Below are 19165 nucleotides of genomic sequence, written 5' to 3'. Positions count from 1 at the left end.
CCTTACAGCATTCAAAAGCTTATCAGGCCCAGCACCACACTGTAGTTTATTTCCTGTGTGCATGTGTACACACACACACACACACACACATACACACACACACACAATCATCAATGTCTGTTCTCAAACCTTTTTAGCTGTTGACCCAATTTAATGCCTGGCTGGAGATTGTCCTCCCAGCTGTAATTAAAGTAAAAAAACCTTTACAATAAATTTATTCCTCTAAAGCCCATGGCATCTGTTTACTCTTCTCTCTGTGTGCATGTGCACAGACTCATTCCAAAGAAATATATACTTGATAGGGTTTCAAACACTATCATCCCAATTTTTTTTTTTAAATCACCCCAGAATAAATACTTGGTTTCTTCTAATGAAACAGATAATCCTTTAGCAGGCATTTTCCAGTGCTTTATAGGGAAATAGTTTATAAGAAAATAGTTCTGTCCTTACAGCCATCTGTAGTGTGTTATCCATAATGCTTTACTATCCAACTTTATCTCTGCAGTGATTACATTGTTGCAGCCAGTCACTTTAACTTAATTCAGTCACTGCTTCTCTGAAATAACCCCTACCTAGACTATAATTAATGTGGCACAGCAGGATAAAACGCGATTACTATGCTAGATTGGTCTGCAACAATTACTGAAATGTCCTTTGCCAACACCTACCAGACATACCCTTTTCTAGTAAAAATAGTGCACACGTTTCCAACTCACCCATTTTTTGGGCACTCTATTTGAATCTCTTTGACCTCTCATAGCTCCCTCCCTTCTGGAACTCAGACTTATACTGGAAAGAGACATTCATACAGAAAACTAGACACACACCCCTAGAACTTCACAATATCAGATCAGGAATTTGAAAGAGCTCATTAAAGAACCCATCTCTGCAATGTAAGTATATGATCCTGGTGCTCCCTGCACAGGAATAATGCACTAGGGGAGTGGAAGCTGTGTGAGTTTTCATTTGTGTCGTTTGTTTCAGACTACTCCATGGGTGCAGAGGAGGGATCTGCTAGGGAGGCCAAGGATTTCACCAAGCCCATGGATCTCATGAAATCTAGCAAAGGTGAAGGATGGCCCCATTGCCACCCAACCAGGCCCTACCCAACTCTTTGCTTAGATCCAAACATGAAACTCACCCACTTACACACTAGCTACCACAATATAACTATCCATTGTTGTGTCTTGTATTTAAATCGTAAGCTCCTTAAAGCCTGGATTTTTTTATTTATCCGTATAATGTCTAACAACAGGCCTCCAGTGCTGATGGGGTCTTCATGTATTACCACAATATAAATAATAATGTACTCCACCAGCAGTTTCAATATAGCAGGATGTTACTGAACCATACTGAAGTTGGACATTTAATGACCATAAAAAAAAATACTCAACACTTTGGGAAACCACATATGGCTCTCAGGGAATACACAAGTTTCACAAGAGCTCTTGCTTTCCCTCTGCTGCTCACTTCTCAGGCAGATGAAGTGGAGCACTGATTAGAAGAGTGCTGAGCTAACAGACTAAAGCCACTGGGATCTCTCCTGCTTCTTCAAAAAAGCAGGAAGGAAGAGAAGAGAAACGTACTATACTGCCAGTAGTCAAGAGGAGAAATGGCGGAGATCAGAGAGATCTTTTCCCCTTTCTAACAGCCAAGAAGGGGGAAAAGAAAGGAAAAGCACCCCCTTCCCAGCAATTTACAAGGATTGGGAGAAGAGGATGGATGGTGACTTGGTCATCATGGAGTGCTGCAGAGGAATCAGAGCCTTCTACTGATGCCTTGCTATGACCCAAACATTACTATGAAATGCCAAATATCATGACGGCCACATATGACAAATCAATGTCACAATCATAGAATCGTAGGACTGGAAGGGACCTTGAGAGGTCATCTAGTTCAGTCTCCTGCATTCATGGCAGGACTAAGTATTATCCAGACCATCCCTGACAGGTGCTTGTCTAACCTGCTCTTAAAAATCTCCAATTACCTCCCTTGGCAATTTGTTCCTGTGCTTAACTGCCCTGACAGTTAGGAAGTTTTTCCTTGTATCCAGCCTAAACTGCCCTTGACGCAATTTAAGCCCATTGCTTCTTGTCCTAGCCTCAGAGGTTAAGAACAACAAATTTTCCTCTCTTCCTTGTAACCTTTTATGTACTTGAAAACTGCTATGTTCCCTCTCAGGCCTGGTCTACACTACGAGTTTAGGTTGACTTTAGCAGCGTGAAATTGAATTAAGCCTGGACACGTTCACACGACGAAGCCCTTTCTTTCGACTTAAAGGGCCCTTTAAACCGGTTTCTTTACTCCGCCTCCGACGAGGGGATTAGTGATAAAATCGGCCTTAGCGGGTCGGAATTGGGGTAGTGTGGACGGAATTCGATGTTATTGGCCTCCGGGAGCTATCCCACAGTGCTTCATTGTGACCGCTCTGGACAGCACTCTCAACTCAGATGCACTGACCAGGTAGACAGGAAAAGCCCCGCGAACGTTTGAATTTCATTTCCTGTTTGCCCAGCGTGGAGAGCACAGGTGACCACGCAGAGCTCATCAGCACAGGTAACCATGATGGAGTCCCAGGATCGCAAAAGAGCTCCATCATGGACCGAACGGGAGGTACGGGATCTGCTCGCTATATGGGGAGATGAATCAGTGCTAGCTGAACTCCGTAGCAGTAAACGAAATGGCAAAATATTAGAAAAGGTCTCCAAGGCCATGAAGGACAGAGGCCATAACAGGGACGCCCAGCAGTGCCGCGTGAAAATTAAGGAGCTAAGGCAAGCCTACCACAAAGCCAGAGAGACAAACAGAAGGTCCGGGGCAGAGCCGCAAACATGCCGCTTCTATGCGGAGCTGCATGCCATGCTAGGGGGTGCAGCCACCACTACCCCAACCATGTGCTATGACTCCGTCACTGGAGAAACACACAGGGAAGCAGGTTCGGGGTACAAGGAAGATGAGGATGAAGATAATGTAGATAGCTCACAGCAGCAAGGAAGCGGAGAAACTGGTTTTCCCAACAACCAGGATATGTTTATCACCCTGGACCTGGAGCCAGTAACCCCCGAACTCACCCAAGGCGTGCTCCCAGACCCTGAGGGCACACGGGGACCTCTGGTGAGTGTACCTTTGTAAATATTACACATGGTTTAAAAGCAAGCGTGTTTAATGATTAATGATTAATTTGCCTTGGCAGTCGTGGCCAGTACAGCTACTGGAAAAGTCTGTTAACGTGTATGGGGATGGAGCGGAAATCCTCCAGGGACATCTCCAGAAAGCTCTCCTTCATGTACTCCCAAAGCCTTTGCAAAAGGTTTCTGGGGAGGGCTGCCTTATCCCGTCCGCCATGGTAGGACACTTTACCACGCCAGGCCAGTAGCACGTTGTCTGGAATCATAACAAAGTATGGCAGCGTATGATCCCGGTGTTTGCTGGCATGCAGACAACATCCATTCCTTATCGCTCTTTGTTATCCTCAGGAGAGTGATATCATTCACGGTCACCTGGTTGAAATGGGGCGATTTTATTAAGGGGACATTCAGAGGTGCCCGTTCCTGCTCGGCTGAATAGAAATGCTCCCCGCTGTTAGCCACGCGGTGGGGGGGAGGGGTGAAGTGATCATCCCAGAGAATTGGGTGTGTGAGGGGGAGGGGGTTAGTTGGGTTTGTGCTGCATGTTAACCTGGAAACCGCAGCCTCTCCTTTTACATTGCAAACCCATTTTAAATGGCCAACCCAACGGGTGCTTGGTATGGGAAATGAGGGCGCTACTGTTTGAAACCATTCCCACATGTTAAGAAGGTTAAAAAAGCCAAAAGACTGTGGCTTACGATGGCTGCCTGCAAGCCGAAATCTGTTGCCTGGCACTGCGTGAGTGATCTCTCACACCAAACCGGCAGGCCCTCAATATAAGAGGAAAAATGCGACCTTGTAACAAAAGCACATGTGCTGTGTAATCTGAACAGCAAAATTTAACGTGAAAGAGTGTACCCATTGTTCTCTAAAATGTGTCTTTTTTAACCACCTCTCCCTTCTCCTCCACCAGCTGCAAATGTTTCTCCTTCACAGAGGCTAGTGAAGATTAGAAGGAGAAAACAGCGGACTCGGGAGAACATGTTCACAGAGCTCCAGATGTCCTCCCACGCTGAAAGAGCACAGCAGAATGTGTGGAGGCAGTCAATATCAGACTACAGAAAAGCACAGTATGAACGAGAGGAGAGGTGGCGGGCTGAATCGTGGGATGAATAGAGCAAGTGGCGGGCTGAAGATGATAGGTGGCGTCAGCTTGCAGACAGAAGGCAAGAGTCGATGCTCTGGCTGCTGGAGCATCAAACTGATATGCTCCAGTGTATGGTTGAGCTGCAGGAAAGGCAGCAGGAGCAGAGACCGCCGCTACAGACCCTGTGTAACCAACAGCCCTCCTCCCCAAGTTCCATGGCCTCCTCACCCAGATGCCCAAGAACGCGGTGGGGGGCCTCCGGCCACCCAGTCACTCCACCCCAGATGATTGCCCGAGCATCAGAAGGCTGGCCTTCAATAAGAGTTAAAGTTTTAAACTGCAGTGTGTCCTTTTCCTTCCCTCCTCCCCCACCCATCCCGGGCTACCTTGGCAATTATCCCCCTAGTTGCGTGATGAATTAATAAAGAATGCATGAATGTGAAGTAACAATGACTTTATTGCCTCTGCAAGTGGTGCTCGAAGGGGGAGGGGAAGGTGGGGTGGTTGGTTTACAGGGAAGTAGCGTGAACTTCGGGGGGTGGGGCGGAGGGTTCATCAAGGAGAAACAAACAGAAGTTTCACACCGTAGCCTGGCCAGTCACAAAACTCGTTTTCAAGTTGTGCACCGCGCCCTGCTGTGCTCTTCTAACTGCCCTGGTGTCTGGCTGCGCGTAATCAGCGGCCAGGCGATGTGCCTCAATCTCCCACCCCGCCATAAATGTCTCCCCCTTACTCTCACAGATATTGTGGCGTGCACAGCAAGCAGCAATAACAATGGGGATATTCTTTTCGCTGAGGTCTGAGCGAGTCAGTAAGCTGCGCCAGCGCGCTTTTAAACGTCCAAATCCACATTCCACCACCATTCGGCACTTGCTCAGCCTGTAGTTGAACAGGTCCTGACTACTGTCCAGGCTGCCTGTGTACGGCTTCATGAGCCATGGCATTAAGGGGTAGGCTGGGTCCCCAAGGATAACTATAGGCATTTCAACATCCCCAACGGTTATTTTCTGGTCCGGGAAGAAAGTCCCTTCCTCCAGATTTCGAAACAGACCAGAGTGCCTGAAGACACGAGTATCATGTACCTTTCCCAGCCATCCCACGTTGATGTTGGTGAAACGTCCCTTATGATCCACCAGGGCTTGCAGCAGCATTGAAAAGTACCCCTTGCGGTTTATGTACTCGGTGGCTTGGTGCTCTGGTGTCAAGATAGGGATATGGGTTCCGTCTATCGCCCCACCACAGTTTGGGAATCCCATTGCAGCAAAGCCATCCACTATGGCCTGCACGTTTCCCAGAGTTACTACCCTTGATATCACCAGGTCTTTGATTGCCCTGGCAACTTGGATCAGAGCAGCCCCCACAGTAGATTTGCCCACTCCAAATTGATTCCCGACTGACTGGTAGCTGTCTGGTGTTGCAAGCTTCCACAGGGCTATCGCCACTCACTTCTCAACTGTGAGGGCTGCTCTCATCCTGGTATTCTGGCGCTTCAGAGCAGGGGAAAGCAAGTCACAAAGTTCCATGAAAGTGCCCTTACGCATGTGAAAGTTTCGCAGCCACTGGGATCGTCCCACACCTGCAGCACCATGCGATCCCACCAGTCTGTGCTTGTTTCCCGGGCCCAGAATCGGCGTTCCACGGCATGAACCTGCCCCAGTAACACCATGATTTGCACATTGCTGGGGCCTGTGCCTTGTGAGAGATCTATGTCCATGTTAATTTCCTCATCACTCTCGTCGCCGCGCTGCAATCACCTCCTCGGCTGGTCCTGGTTTTGCTTTGGCATGTCCTGGCTCTACATATACTCCAGGACAATGTGCGTGGTGTTCATAGTGCTCATAATTGCCGCAGTGATCTGAGCGGGCTCCATGATTCCAGTGCTATGGCGTCTGGTCTGAAAAAAGGCGCAAAATTAGTATCTGATGGAGGGAGGGAGGGAGGGGCGAGTGACGACATGGCATACAGGTACAGGGAATTAAAATCAACAAAGGTGGCTGTGCATCAGGGAGAAACACAAACAACTGTCACACAGAATGGCCCTCCCCAGATTGAACTCAAAACCCTGGGTTTAGCAGGCCATTGATTTCACGGAGGGAGGGGGAAGCAAATAAATACAGAACAAATCTATTTTTTACATCTTAAGCTGGCAGACGACGGTGCAGCATGACTGATAGCCCTCGGCATCTTCTGGGTGCTTGGCAGAAAATACTGGGCGCTTGGCAGAAAATAGCATACTATGACTGATAGCCATCATCGTCGAGACTGCCCAGGTGCCCATGATTGACAGCCACTGCAGTATGATGACGACGGATATCAGTCGTAATATACCATCTTCTACCAAAAGGCAAGGGGCTGCTGCTGTGTGCAATGCAGCCCCACGTCTGCCAGCCCCACATCTGCCAGCATCCAGATCGCCGATGAAGGCTACCAGTCATACTGCACCGTCTACTGCCAAAAGGCAATTAGCTGCTGCTGTGTAGCAATGCAGTACCACGTCTGCCAGCACCCAGAGGACATATGGTGATGGTGAGCTGAGCTGAGCGGGCTCCATGCTTGGCGTGGTATGTTGTCTGCACAGGTAACCCAGGTAAAAAGGCGCGAATCAATTGTCTGCCGTTGCTCTGACGGAGGGGGAGGTGCCTGATGACATGTACCCAGAACCCCCCGCGACACTGTTTTGCATCATTCAGGCATTGGGATCTCAACCCAGAATTCCAATGGGCGGCGGAGACTGCGGGAACTGTGGGATAGCTACCCACAGTGCAACGCTCCGGAAGTCGACGCTAGCCTCGGTACTGTGGACGCGGTCTGCTGACTTAATGCACTTAGAGCATTTTATGTGGGGGGACACACAATCGGCTGTATACAACCGATTTCTATAAAACCGGCTTCTATAAATTCGACCTAATTTCGTAGTGTAGACATACCCATAGTCTTCTCTTGTCCAGACTAAACAAACCCAATTTTTTCAGTCTCCTCTCATAGGTCACGTTTTCTAGACGTTTAATCATTTTGTTGGTCTTCTCTGGATTTTCTCCAGTTTGTCCACATCTTTCCTGAAATGTGGCGCATCCAGTTGAGGACTAATCAGCACAGAGAAGAGCGGAATAATTACTTCTCATGTCTTGCTTACAACACTACTACTAACACACCCCAGAACGATGGTTGCTTTTTTTGCAACAGTGTTACACTGTTGACTCATATTTAACTTGTGATCCACTATGACCCCCACATCCCTTTCTGCAGTACTCCTTCCTAGGCAGTCATTTCCCATTTTATTTGTGTGCAGCTGATTGTTCCTTCCTAAATGGAGTACTTTGCATTTGTCCCTATTAAATTTCACCCTATTTATTTCAGATCATTTGGAACTTTAATCCTATCCTCCAAAAGCACTTGCTACCCCGCTCAGCTTGGTATTGTCTGCAAACTTTATAAGTGTACTCTCTATGCCATTACCTAAATCACTGATGAAGATATTGAACAGAACCAGATCCAGAACTGCTCCCTGAGGGACCCCACTTAATGCTTGACTATGAACCACTGATGATTACTCTCTGGGAACAGTTTTCCAACCAGTTATGCACCCAACTTGCAGTAGCTCCATCTAGGTGATATTTCCCTAGTTCGTTTATGAGCGGTTCATGGAGACAGTATCAAAAGCCTTACTAAATTCAAGATATACCACTTAGAATCATAGAATATCAGGGTTGGAAGGGACCTCAGGAAGTGATCTAGTCCAACCCCCTGCTCAATTCCCAACTAAATCATCGCAGCCAGGGCTTTGTCAAGCTGGCCCTTAAAAACTTCCAAGGAAGGAGATTCCACCACCTCCCTAGGTAAAGCATTCCAGTGCTTCACCACCCTCCTAGTGAAATAGTGTTTCCTAATATCCAACCTAGACCTCCCCCACTGCAACTTGAGACCATTGCTCCTTGTTCTGTCATCTGCCACCACTGAGAACAGCCGAGCTCCATCCTCTTTGGAACCCCCCTTCAGGTAGTTGAAAGCAGCTATCAAATCCCCCCTCATTCTTCTCTTCTGGAGACTAAACAATCCCAGTTCCCTCAGCCTCTCCTCATAAGTCATGTGCTCCAGACCCCTAATCTTTTTTGTTGCCCTCCGCTGGATTCTTTCCAATATTTCCACATCCTTCTTGTAGTGTGGGGCCCAAAACTGAACACAGTACTCCAGATGAGGCCTCACTAATGTCGAATAAAGGGGAATGATCACGTTCCTCGATCTGCTGGCAATGCCCCTACTTATACAACCCCAAATGCCATTAGCCTTCTTGGCAACAAGACCACACTGTTGACTCATATCCAGCTTCTCGTCCACTGTGACCCCTAGGTCCTTTCCTACAGAACTGCTACCTAGCCATTCGGTCCCTAGTCTGTAGCAGTGCATATGATTCTTCTGTCCTAAGTGCAGGATTCTGCACTTGTCCTTGTTGAACCTCATCAGGTTTTTTTTTGGCCCAATCCTCTAATTTGTCTAGGTCCCTCTGTATCTGATCCCTACCCTCCAGCGTATCTACCACGCCTCCCAGTTTAGTGTCATCTGCAAACTTGCTGAGAGTGCAGTCCACACCATCCTCCAGATCATTAATAAAGATATTAAACAAAACCGGCCCCAGGACCGACCCTGGGGGCACTCCGCTTGAAACTGGCTGCCAACTAGACATGGAGCCATTGATCACTACCCGTTGAGCCTGACAATCTAGCCAGCTTTCTATCCACCTTACAGTCCATTCATCCAGCCCATACTTCTTTAACTTGGCGGCAAGAATACTGTGGGAGACCGTATCAAAAGCTTTGCTAAAGTCAAGGAATAACACATCCACTGCTTTCCCCTCATCCACAGACCCAGTTATCTCATCATAGAAGGCAATTAGGTTAGTCAGGCACGACTTCCCCTTGGTGAATCCATGCTGACTGTTCCTGATCACTTTCTTCTCCTCTAAGTGTTTCATAATTGATTCCTTGAGGACCTGCTCCATGATTTTTCCAGGGACTGAGGTGAGGCTGACTAGCCTGTAGTTCCCCGGATCCTCCTCCTTCCCTTTTTTAAAGATGGGCACTACATTAGCCTTTTTCCAGTCATCCGGGACCTCCCCCGATCGCCATGAGTTTTCAAAGATGATGGCCAATGGCTCCGCAATCACATCTGCCAACTCCTTTAGCACCCTCGGATGCAGTGCATCCGGCCCCATGGATTTGTGCTCATCCAGTTTTTTTTAAATAGTCCCGAACCACTTCTTTCTCCACGGAGGGCTGGTCACCTCCTCCCAATACTGTGCTGCCCAGTCCAGCAGTCTGGGAGCTGACCTTGTTTGTGAAGACAGAGGCAAAAAAAGCATTGAGTACATTAGCTTTTTTCACATCCTCTGTCACTAGGTTGCCTCCTTCATTCAGTAAGGGGCCCACACTTCCCTTGACTTTCTTCTTGTTGCCAACATACCTGAAGAAACCCTTCTTGTTACTCTTAACATCTCTTGCTAGCTGCAACTCCAAGTGCGATTTGGCATCTACATCTACTGCTTCTCCTTAACCACAAGGCCTGTTACCCTGTCAAAGAAAGCTATTAGGTTGGTTTGACAGAATTTGTTCTTGACAAATCCATGCTGACAGTTATTTATCACCTTATCAGCTATATGTTTGCAAACTGATTGCTTAATTATTTGCTCCATTATCTTTCCAGGTACAGAAGTTAAGCTGACTGGTCTGTAATTCCCTGGTTGTCCTTATTTCCTTTTTTGTAGATTGTCACTATATTTGCCCATTTTCCAGTCCTCTGGAATCTCTCCCGTCTTCCATGATTCTTCAAAGATAATTGCTTATGGCTCAGATATCACCTCAGTCAGCTCCTTGAGTATTCCAGGATGTATTTTGTCAGGCCCCAGTGACTTGAAGACATCTAACTTGTCTGAGTAATTTTTAACTTGTTCTTTCTCTATTTTAGCCTCTGATCCTACCTCATTTTAACTGGCATTCACTATGCAACATAGCATCAGGACTTCACTCTGAACCACTGAATTACTATTCAGTGACTTTTGGTGGCTTTCATGCTGGGCAAAACTGAGTATCACTGCATCTATGAAAGCTAAAACAACAGTAAAGATTAATCTAATCTCATGCTTCAAGGCATAAAATGATTGTCTGCAGGATGGGAAAAAGTTTTCTGCTCATTACAATACTCAGCAAATGGTGGTTCTTGCCTTCCTTTGAGATGGGAAATAGCTGGAGATAAGACATTACTGGTTCATCTATTGTAACAGGAACTGTGGCAAACTGTGTACAACAGTAATTTAACTATAAGAATAATTAGAACCTCTGTCTTATTTCTGCTTTCTTGTCCTTTTGTGATATGGGATAGCTGGGGAAGAATCAATTTATGTCAATTTCTGCCATGGAATGTTTCAGACAATGGTTAAACTTTGGCTAAGTTATAAGCAACTGAAAACATGATCTTGTAATGGGAATTGTCAGGCACCTTATCTTTAGGTGGAGCTACCAGCTCTATCTAGAATACATAATGTTGGAAAGAGACACACAGCTTTATCTACTTATTTTCAGAACCTATTTGTTGAGGGGAGGATCCTGAATTATAACCCAGTCTGCATAATGGTGATCAAATACCAAATACAATCAATATGGAAAACATCCACTGAAGATGTCATTTTACTCCTCAAGCATAATATGAATAGGACGTGACAAGAAAATAGAGCAGAAAAAAAATATATAGCTACATTACTTTTGTGACCATTGTACACAATGTGGGTGGCTAAAGAGCCCCCATTAATCACAGTAATTAAGTTGGATCATTTGCACAATAACATTCAAATTGTAGGAACAGGACTTAAATACTGTCTTTGTGCAATGATCTGTAGCCGATAATGTAATTGCCAGCCAAGCCTGGCAAGAGTACTCTAGTTTCATAGTAAGTGCTCTCCTCCATCAAAGCATATTGCTACTCCTAGGAGGTGCTGAGAATTTCTGGTACAAGACAGGTGCAGTACAGAACAGAGGCCGTTCCAGGCTGTTTACCAGCACCACACATCATATTAACCTTGAGATGGCAAGACTTACACAGGTAAAAGGCCAGTGGCATTATTCCCAGAATAAGCGAGAAGTGATGTCAAATTGTTTTAGAGGAGTTCGGTAATAGGCTGGGTAGACAAGATACCAGTCCTTCCCCTGTATAAAAAAAATGCACAGGTTCCTTTGAACTTGTACGACTCTGATCGGTTAGCAGAAGTAATTAAAAGAATTTAGAAATATTGTACTGGTGGGCCTAGTACTTGCCTTTCAGTAGTATTCGAAGACAAAAAGCCCCACATACTTCATGGAGTGAAATTTTATTAATTTGACCACTGTCTATGGGTGGTATATTCAGGCTCAATCCTGCAAGCCCTCCACGTGTGGCACTTCCTCTAACTCTTTAGCTTCGTCTATACTAGGAAAATTACCCAGTGTTCTTGCAAGTGTAAAGGGGCCTTATGGTGGGTATAAATATAAATATAAATACATTCCCGCTTTAAATCCAAACTTTGAACTCTAGTGCAAAACTGATCTGGATCTGATCCAGTTCCAAACACTCTAGCTTCGGGTAACTTTATAAACCTTTTTCTTCTGGAGAAGTAGTTTAAAACACTATTTCAAATTTTCAGCAATTTAAAAACAAAGAGAAAAGAACAAAGTATAAAGAAATCAACTCATTTGCTGTCTTCTCCCATGCATAGAAGCTACTGTAGTTATCCTCAACCATTTCTTATGTTTTCTAAGGAGAATATTCGGATCTCTTTCTAGTACCTCTAGAAGTTTGATTTCTTAGCCAGACTAGGCCCAAGTTACTCCTCTAAAATTGCACCTGAAACTGATGTTTGGCCCAGTTCAATTTTAGAAAGAAAAATCAAGGCAAAACTTCTTGTCTTCTACAGAGTTTTGGGGTGGGTAGTGCTCAGTGAATGTTTTAAGTCCATCCTATCTGCAGGAGGAGACAGGAAATAATAGTTGCTTTAGATTAAAAAACCCAAAGGGGAAAATAAACAGCTTAAAATACTATTGCATTTTTTTCAGCATCTCCACCAAAGGTAAAATGTGTATACATTTATCATGGACTAGATCTCTGGAGTTCTTTCCTAAGTCTCTCCTTAAGAATCATCTCCATTTAATTCGGACCTTGGAAGACAAGGTTTGTTCTCAAATAACCACAATAAGGGCTTTTAGTTTTTAAAGTAGATCCGAGCACAGAGAATTCATTTTTAAAAAGTCTGCTCACACACAAACTTGTGTGAGAAAAGTGTTCGAATCTTTCACTTTTACAAAAGTTTGTATTTCTAAAAATTCTTATGTGTCTAGGCTCAGAGCTCAAATCTCCTGGGAGATTGCTGCCATTTAAAGTCCAGCCTCTATTCTGGGTTTCTGAAATGAGGTCATTCCTTTATATCATGTCACTGAGTGCCTTTTACCAAAGCTGTCATTTCCTCTCAGGGTGCACTTGGGAGAAAGCGTCTAATTAGCTTTTCTTCTATTTTCATTTTCCAAGAGAACTTGTACGAGCATTGCAAGGATCTGATTAACGTTTTCTATATTCCAAAAAAATTGCCTAGAATCTCAGTCTCTATAGTTACAGTGAATCTTTGAAAAACAGTATATTTTCCCCCTATTAAAAAAAATCTAAAAAGTTAGTACAAGCTCTGGTAGCATAATAGCCTTCACACCCACAAAAACCCAATCCAAACTACTTTTACAGCTGTCATTGTGCTCTCAACTTGTGAGGATTATTAAAAATACCGAACCTGATCCTGACTCAGTTATGCTGCATTTACATCAGTGTCACCACATTGTCGTCTATTGACTACTCCTGATTTACACCATGGTAAGCAAGATCAAAGTTCGGTCCATAGTCTCTGTATTCACAAAACAGCATATTGCCTGATTCACCACTATTAGATCAGTTCTATGTTGTTGTAACTATTGACTTTGTTGGAGTTAGATTTCATGCCAGCTCTAGTGAGAATCAGGCAAGAGAGCTTTCAGGAGCTCTAGTTTTCATGGAAATTGAAATCTGAAGTATTCAATTAAAAAAAACTGATCTTTTCCATTGAAAATTTAACATTTACTTTACTTTGATGCATCTGTACCATCCCTTAAAAAAAAAGTTTAAAAAAATGTTTTACTATACTTGGAAAAATGTCTATTTTATTCTGATGCCAAATTCAGCTTGACAAGTTTTCCTCTTTTCAGCCAGTTAATGTGCCAAAGGACACATTCCCCTGAGTTTTGTTTTTCCTTAGAAAAGGGATTGCCTATATGCAGTGTTAGAGGTAGAGGGCTAGATTCTCTCCCATGATTAAGCTACATCTGCCCAGCTAAGAATTCCCCCAGATCTCTCATCTGACCCAGAAACCATCCCTCACCATAGCCAGTTCCTACCATCTCCTTTCCCCTAGCTCTGGCTCCAGCAAAGGGACATATCAAAGCCAGGAGGGGTACAGTTGGAAGGCTGGTGGGGTCCAATCCCCAGCTGATGGAGGAGCCCATGGGGACAACTGCCAGTTGGGATAGCTGCTCTAACCTCCTCCAGGGTTGGAATTGCAGTGTCATAGGTTCTGAGCATTTTATAACTGTTTGCTAGCCTCTATGAAATAACTGTAGTGATCTCAGTCCAATTTCTGGGGATGGAGATGGAAGAATCAGCTCCTAGAACCCAACCCTGCTCCCTCTGAAGTAAGTGAGAACTGTTAGGATCTAATTTGTAATATGGAGTAGATGTTTAAGAACAGAAAACTACATGTGCGAGAGACATGGAGTTTCAGAGCTCAGACTTTTCCATGGAAACCCAATGCATTGTTTGTTTTGGAATTGGTACATAGAGCAGAGCAAAATGTTTGCAACAAAATCCCAATCCAAGTGAAACTAGCATGGTTTCATTATAGATTACAAACTAGAAACTCACAATATATTCACTTAGAGAGCTAAGGTGGATGAGGTGATGTCTTTTATTGGACCAGCTTCTGTTGGTGAAAGAGAAGCCCAACAAAAGTTGGTCCAATAAAATAGATTACCTAACCTTCCCCAACCCATTTGGCTCTGGAGGTATTACCTTACCCACTTTGTCTAGGACCAACATGGCTACAACACTGCAAACAATGTTCAATGAAAGATCCACTAAAGCTCAAGAACCTTTTGAGTGAAAGAAGTGCAGTTTCAGGTGAACCTGGGCTGATGTCTGGTACTCATTGAGGTGCACATCAGAGTAGAATATGACTAGCAAGTATTTTCAGTCTGTTTTGAGTGGAGCTCTAAAAAGGGGAATTATGAGAACAGTGACCATTTCATAAATTCCTGCCATCTGAAAATTGAATACTTGAAGACTGCACATTATTCCTAAAAAATCGTGACAATGGCTAGGTGTGCTGAGACCACTGCCTATCATATTGACCAATGTTGTCTTGTTGTTTCCTTGTGCTCCCCCCATATATATGTCTGTATCCACCTATTGTCTCTTGTCTTAGACTGTAATCTCTTTGGAGCAAAGACCAGCTTTTTCTTCTGTGTTTGCAGTATCTAACATAACAGGGTTTGTAGACATTTCTGCAATACAGTTAGTTAATAATTCCATACTACATGCAATTATTCAGTCTGCAGTCCCCAGGGAACTGGCTGGAATCATATGCTTTAACACAAATTTCTTAATATAAAGGAACCAAAGCACATTTAAGCATTCTAGAACATTATCTGGATGTGGATGGTCTTGATTCGTTCAGAGATTATCAAAATGAATTCAGTTCCCTATTAAATAGTTAACATCACAATGGCTAAAAGAATGCAACAGAAATGAAATGGCTAATCCAATATGTGGAAAGGAGTTGCAGCTCTTAGTGACACCTTGTATGTGAGCCAGTGAGATGAGAAGCATGTCATACACTTGTTCTTCTGTAAAATCAATCTTTGGCTGTGCCATACCACAAGAAGTGTTGAGATAATTGGGGCTATGAATTTAGCCTAATTGCAAGGTTATCTGCAAAGAGTGACAGTTCATAAAGTGTTACAATAATCGACCATAAGAGTTAATGGAAACAGTTGTAACACCTTCGCTCCTCCCCAAAAACTGCTACATTTGTACAAACAAGAAGTCCTACTAACGTAATTCAAGGCCTGTGTTAAAATTATGCTTGGTAAGCTAAAACCAGACATTAATAAACCAAAACTGGTGTGTCAAAAGTTAGACCTATTGGTGCACAAAATAACAAGAATGAACTATTCACCCCCTTACTTCCTTTGGGGGTTCTTAAAAACTTTGCTCCCCCCCCCCCCAAAACAAGTGAAGGATACCATGATGCTAGCTAAACTAGAAGTCAAAGTAGCAAGCTTCACCATCTCCTGGGACCCCAGACCTTCCTCCTGGTAAGAAGAGACATTCTGACCAGACTAGCCCAGAGAGGGAGCCAGATGACACCACCACCTCCAGTTGAAACCTGTACACCATCGGAGATATGAGACTCACTCCCCCACCCCCATCCCCAATATGTCCTCTTCCTTCCCTACCTTATGTCTTCTTTTTCCTTTTTCCATTTGTTTAAGGAAAGTCTGGCTTGGCCAGCGAAGACTGCATATTTTGAAACACTGCTGCAATCCTGTACCCAGAAAGGCATCCATATGCAGTGTGTTAAACAGACGAATGTTGATACAAGTTTGCCAGATCTCAAAGTGGCTGATAAGACCATGTGTTCTGCCTGTGTTTTTCCAACAGTGAAGTTGCAAATGAGAGTCAACATCAGGGAAGAAGCTGCATTTGTTATCCTCGCTGTTCTTTTCTCTCCCCTTAGGTGATTGTCTTGCTCTTAATTTTTTTTTTCTTTAAACACCAGCAGCCAAACCAGCCCATCTCAACTAACTTATTCCCCCCCCCCCGCCAAAATGGACTGTTATTACTATTTAAGAGAGTTTGCAGTATTGTTGTAGCTTTGTTGATCCCAGAATATTAGAAACACAAGGTGGGTGAGGTAATATCTTTTACTGGACATCTTCTGTTGGTGAAAGACAAGCTTTCGAGCTACACAGAAGTTGGTCCAATAAAAGCTACTACCTCAGCTACCTTTTTAAAAAAATCTAAACCAGGGGTTCTCAACCTTTTTCTTTCTGAGACCCCCCCCCCCAACATGCTATAAAAACCTCCATGGCCCACCTGTGCCACAACTGATTTTCTGCATATAAAAGCCGGGGTCAGCATTAGGGGGTAGCAAGCAGGGCAACTGCCGGGGGCTCCATGCCACAGGGCCCCCTGCAAAGCTGCAGTGCTCAGGCTTCAGCTTCAGCCCTAGGTGATGGGGCTCAGGGCCCCGAGGCTTCAGCCCCATGCAGTAGGTCTTTCAATGTAATGTCATTCTGTGCCCCAGTGAGTCTAATTCTGACCATGCTTGGAGGACCCCCTGAAACCTGCTCGCAGCCCCCCCCCCCAAGGGGCCCTGGACCCCTGGTTGAGAACCACGGATCTAAAAGACTGTCAAACAAAGATGTTTTTCATTTAAAAACTCTACAGCAGTTAAGGGAAAGGGAACAAGCAATAAAATAAAAGCCTACTGAATACTTTACATTTCAAATGCTTTAATATCCCCGTCCCATCCTCACCACGCTCCACCTTTCCTTTCTCTAACCTTAATAAAAGGTTTTAAAAAAGTTAATTGTGTTTGCGGTACTAGGCAGGCTCAGGTACCAGACCCTGAACCTTGTTTAAGACTGTTTAATGTTAAACAGTAACTGGATTATGCTAACATTTTTAACTTTTGGGGCCCATATATTCCATCTAATTCAGAAGAATATTTTTGGTGTCCCTGATGGATCTAAATGGTGAACACGTACTCAAAAGTTGGCACTTTGGCAAACAATTATTTTCAAAGGGTTTAAAGCTCTTAAATATGTTACGCTTTTTTAAAAAAAGCATAAAAAGAGTAAACTGTTAATTTTGTTTACAGAAAGGGTCAATTTTTTATACTAATTTTAAAACTTAAATACTTTGTTTTGTTCTTTTTCTTTTATTATAGGGTTTGCAGTTTTTGTAAATAGAAAAACCTTTAAAAGGTTTAATGTAACATAAAGGCATTTTAAAAAGCTGAAAAAATAAAGTTTCTTACATTGTTAAAGGTTAAGTTATTTTAGTAGAAGTTTGTTTTAGCATCATGCTAATCCCACCCCCATACTCTGCTTGTTAACAAAACGCCATCTTAATTGTACATTTGTAGGCCCAATTATTACCCTAAGTGAAAGCTCAAGTGTAAAAAATGAAAGTTCATAAAGTATCACAATAATCTATAATGAACATTAATGGGAAAAAATGCAATGCCCCCTCCCCAGCCCAAATTCATACAAACTAGAAGGCCTACTAATATAGTTCAAGGACTATGACAAAATTATGTCTGGTAAACAGTAGAAGACCAAAAATTAATAAACCAAAATTGGTGCATTCAAAATTAGACCTATTGATAAACAAAATAAGAAACTATTCCACCCATCACTCCCTTTTGGGGTTCTTAAATACATACAACACTGGCTAACTAAAAAACAAGAAACCAAGCAAGCTTCACCATCATGGCTGCCACCTCTACTATCTCCTAAAACTCTAGACCTTTCTTCATTACAATCCTAAAAAGTGTCCTAATGAAACTGGGCCAGAAAAAGAAGCCAAGTAACATTGCCACCTCCAACAGCTCTGACTAAATCCTGACCAGCTCCCCACTGTTCCCCATGTGTCCTTTTCCTTCCCTACCTTATATTGTCTCTTGTCTTTCGTTCTCCTTTTTCCTTCAGTCTAATAAAAAAACGGTTTAGCTGGTCAAAGCTGCATATTTTGCAACACTGCTATAAGCCTGTAGCCAAAATGCAGCTGAATGCAATGCCCTAAACAGCCCAAAGCTGATACAAGTTTTCCAGATCTCAAAGTAAACCGTGTGTTGTGCTTGTTTTATTCCAGAAGTCAGGTTGTTAAAAAAAGAGTCCAAGTGTCCTCCCCCCCTTTAAAAACTCTGCAGTTAATAGACATGGTTAAAATATAAGCCTTATTTAATAGTTTACATTTCAAAAGATTTAACCGCTCTTCACCCTGACTTCTCTTCTGTATCTTTAATAAAAGGTTTTTAAAAAAACCCAGCAAACTTGTACGTGTGTTCACCATGGTTCCAAGCAGGCTGAAGTTTCTGTATACCTTAGATAAAACTGGTTTAATGTTAAATAGTAACTAAATTAAACACCTTTAACTCTTTGCACCCACGTATTCTATCTAAATTAATACTACAGATGTCACAACCTTCATTCCTTTCTTTTGGAACCCAACACGTTGGTAACAATTCCTCTCATTTGAAGGAGTTTCTAGCATAGGAGGTATATGATATTTCACATACATGCTACTGAACATCTTAATTGGGGAATAATCATTCATTTTATTCAGTAACACTGTTTCAAAAGAAACATCTACCAGATGACTCAGAGAGTCACTCTACAACAGCCAGCAGGAAAACAATCTGGGGCTAACCAAAAATACTTGCAGTAAGCATAGCGCCCAATGTGGGACGGGCCAATGAGTGACTATGTTCCTGAGCAGTGCTCACTCATTCATCAGCTTTGCATGGAAAGTTGGGTACATGAGAATAGCTAATGATAAACGCCTTGTCATTCTCCACCCAGACAGAACCTATGTGTAGGGTTACCATATTTTAATTTTAAAAAAGGAGGACACTCCACGGGGCCCTGGCCCCGCCCCAACTCCGCCCCTTCCGCGCCTCCCAGCCCCACCCCAAATCCGCCCCTTCCTCGCCCCAACTCCGCCCCGCCCTTCCCCAAAGTCCCCGCCCCAACTCTGCCCCCTCTCCTGAACGCTCCTCCCCTGAACGCTCCGCCCCCCTGCTCCTCCCCCTCCCCTGCTTCCCGCGAATCAAATGTTCGCAGGAAGCCTG

The 19165-nt window shown here is 43.9% G+C and overlaps 1 protein-coding gene and 1 long non-coding RNA gene across 8 annotated transcripts in view; both read right to left on the bottom strand.

Annotated features, from left to right (window-relative positions):
* RGS6 (regulator of G protein signaling 6) overlaps positions 1–19165 on the bottom strand; it is a 536757-nt gene that overhangs the window by 254213 nt on the left and 263379 nt on the right. The window lies entirely within an intron of this gene.
* Positions 1851–18885, bottom strand: LOC135983423 (uncharacterized). Of its 2 annotated transcripts, none has more exons than XR_010601057.1 (3): positions 17983–18885; positions 7143–7298; positions 1851–6109 (listed from the first exon to the last, which is right to left on the bottom strand). It is a non-coding gene; the product is annotated as an uncharacterized LOC135983423 (long non-coding RNA). The 2 variants fall into 2 exon arrangements; XR_010601056.1 differs by lacking the exon at positions 17983–18885 and adding an exon at positions 9673–9993.

This window comes from Chrysemys picta, chromosome 4 (assembly GCF_011386835.1).
Source record: "Chrysemys picta bellii isolate R12L10 chromosome 4, ASM1138683v2, whole genome shotgun sequence".
Classification (NCBI taxonomy): Eukaryota; Metazoa; Chordata; order Testudines; family Emydidae; genus Chrysemys; species Chrysemys picta.
This window is presented reverse-complemented; position numbering and strand designations above follow the sequence as displayed.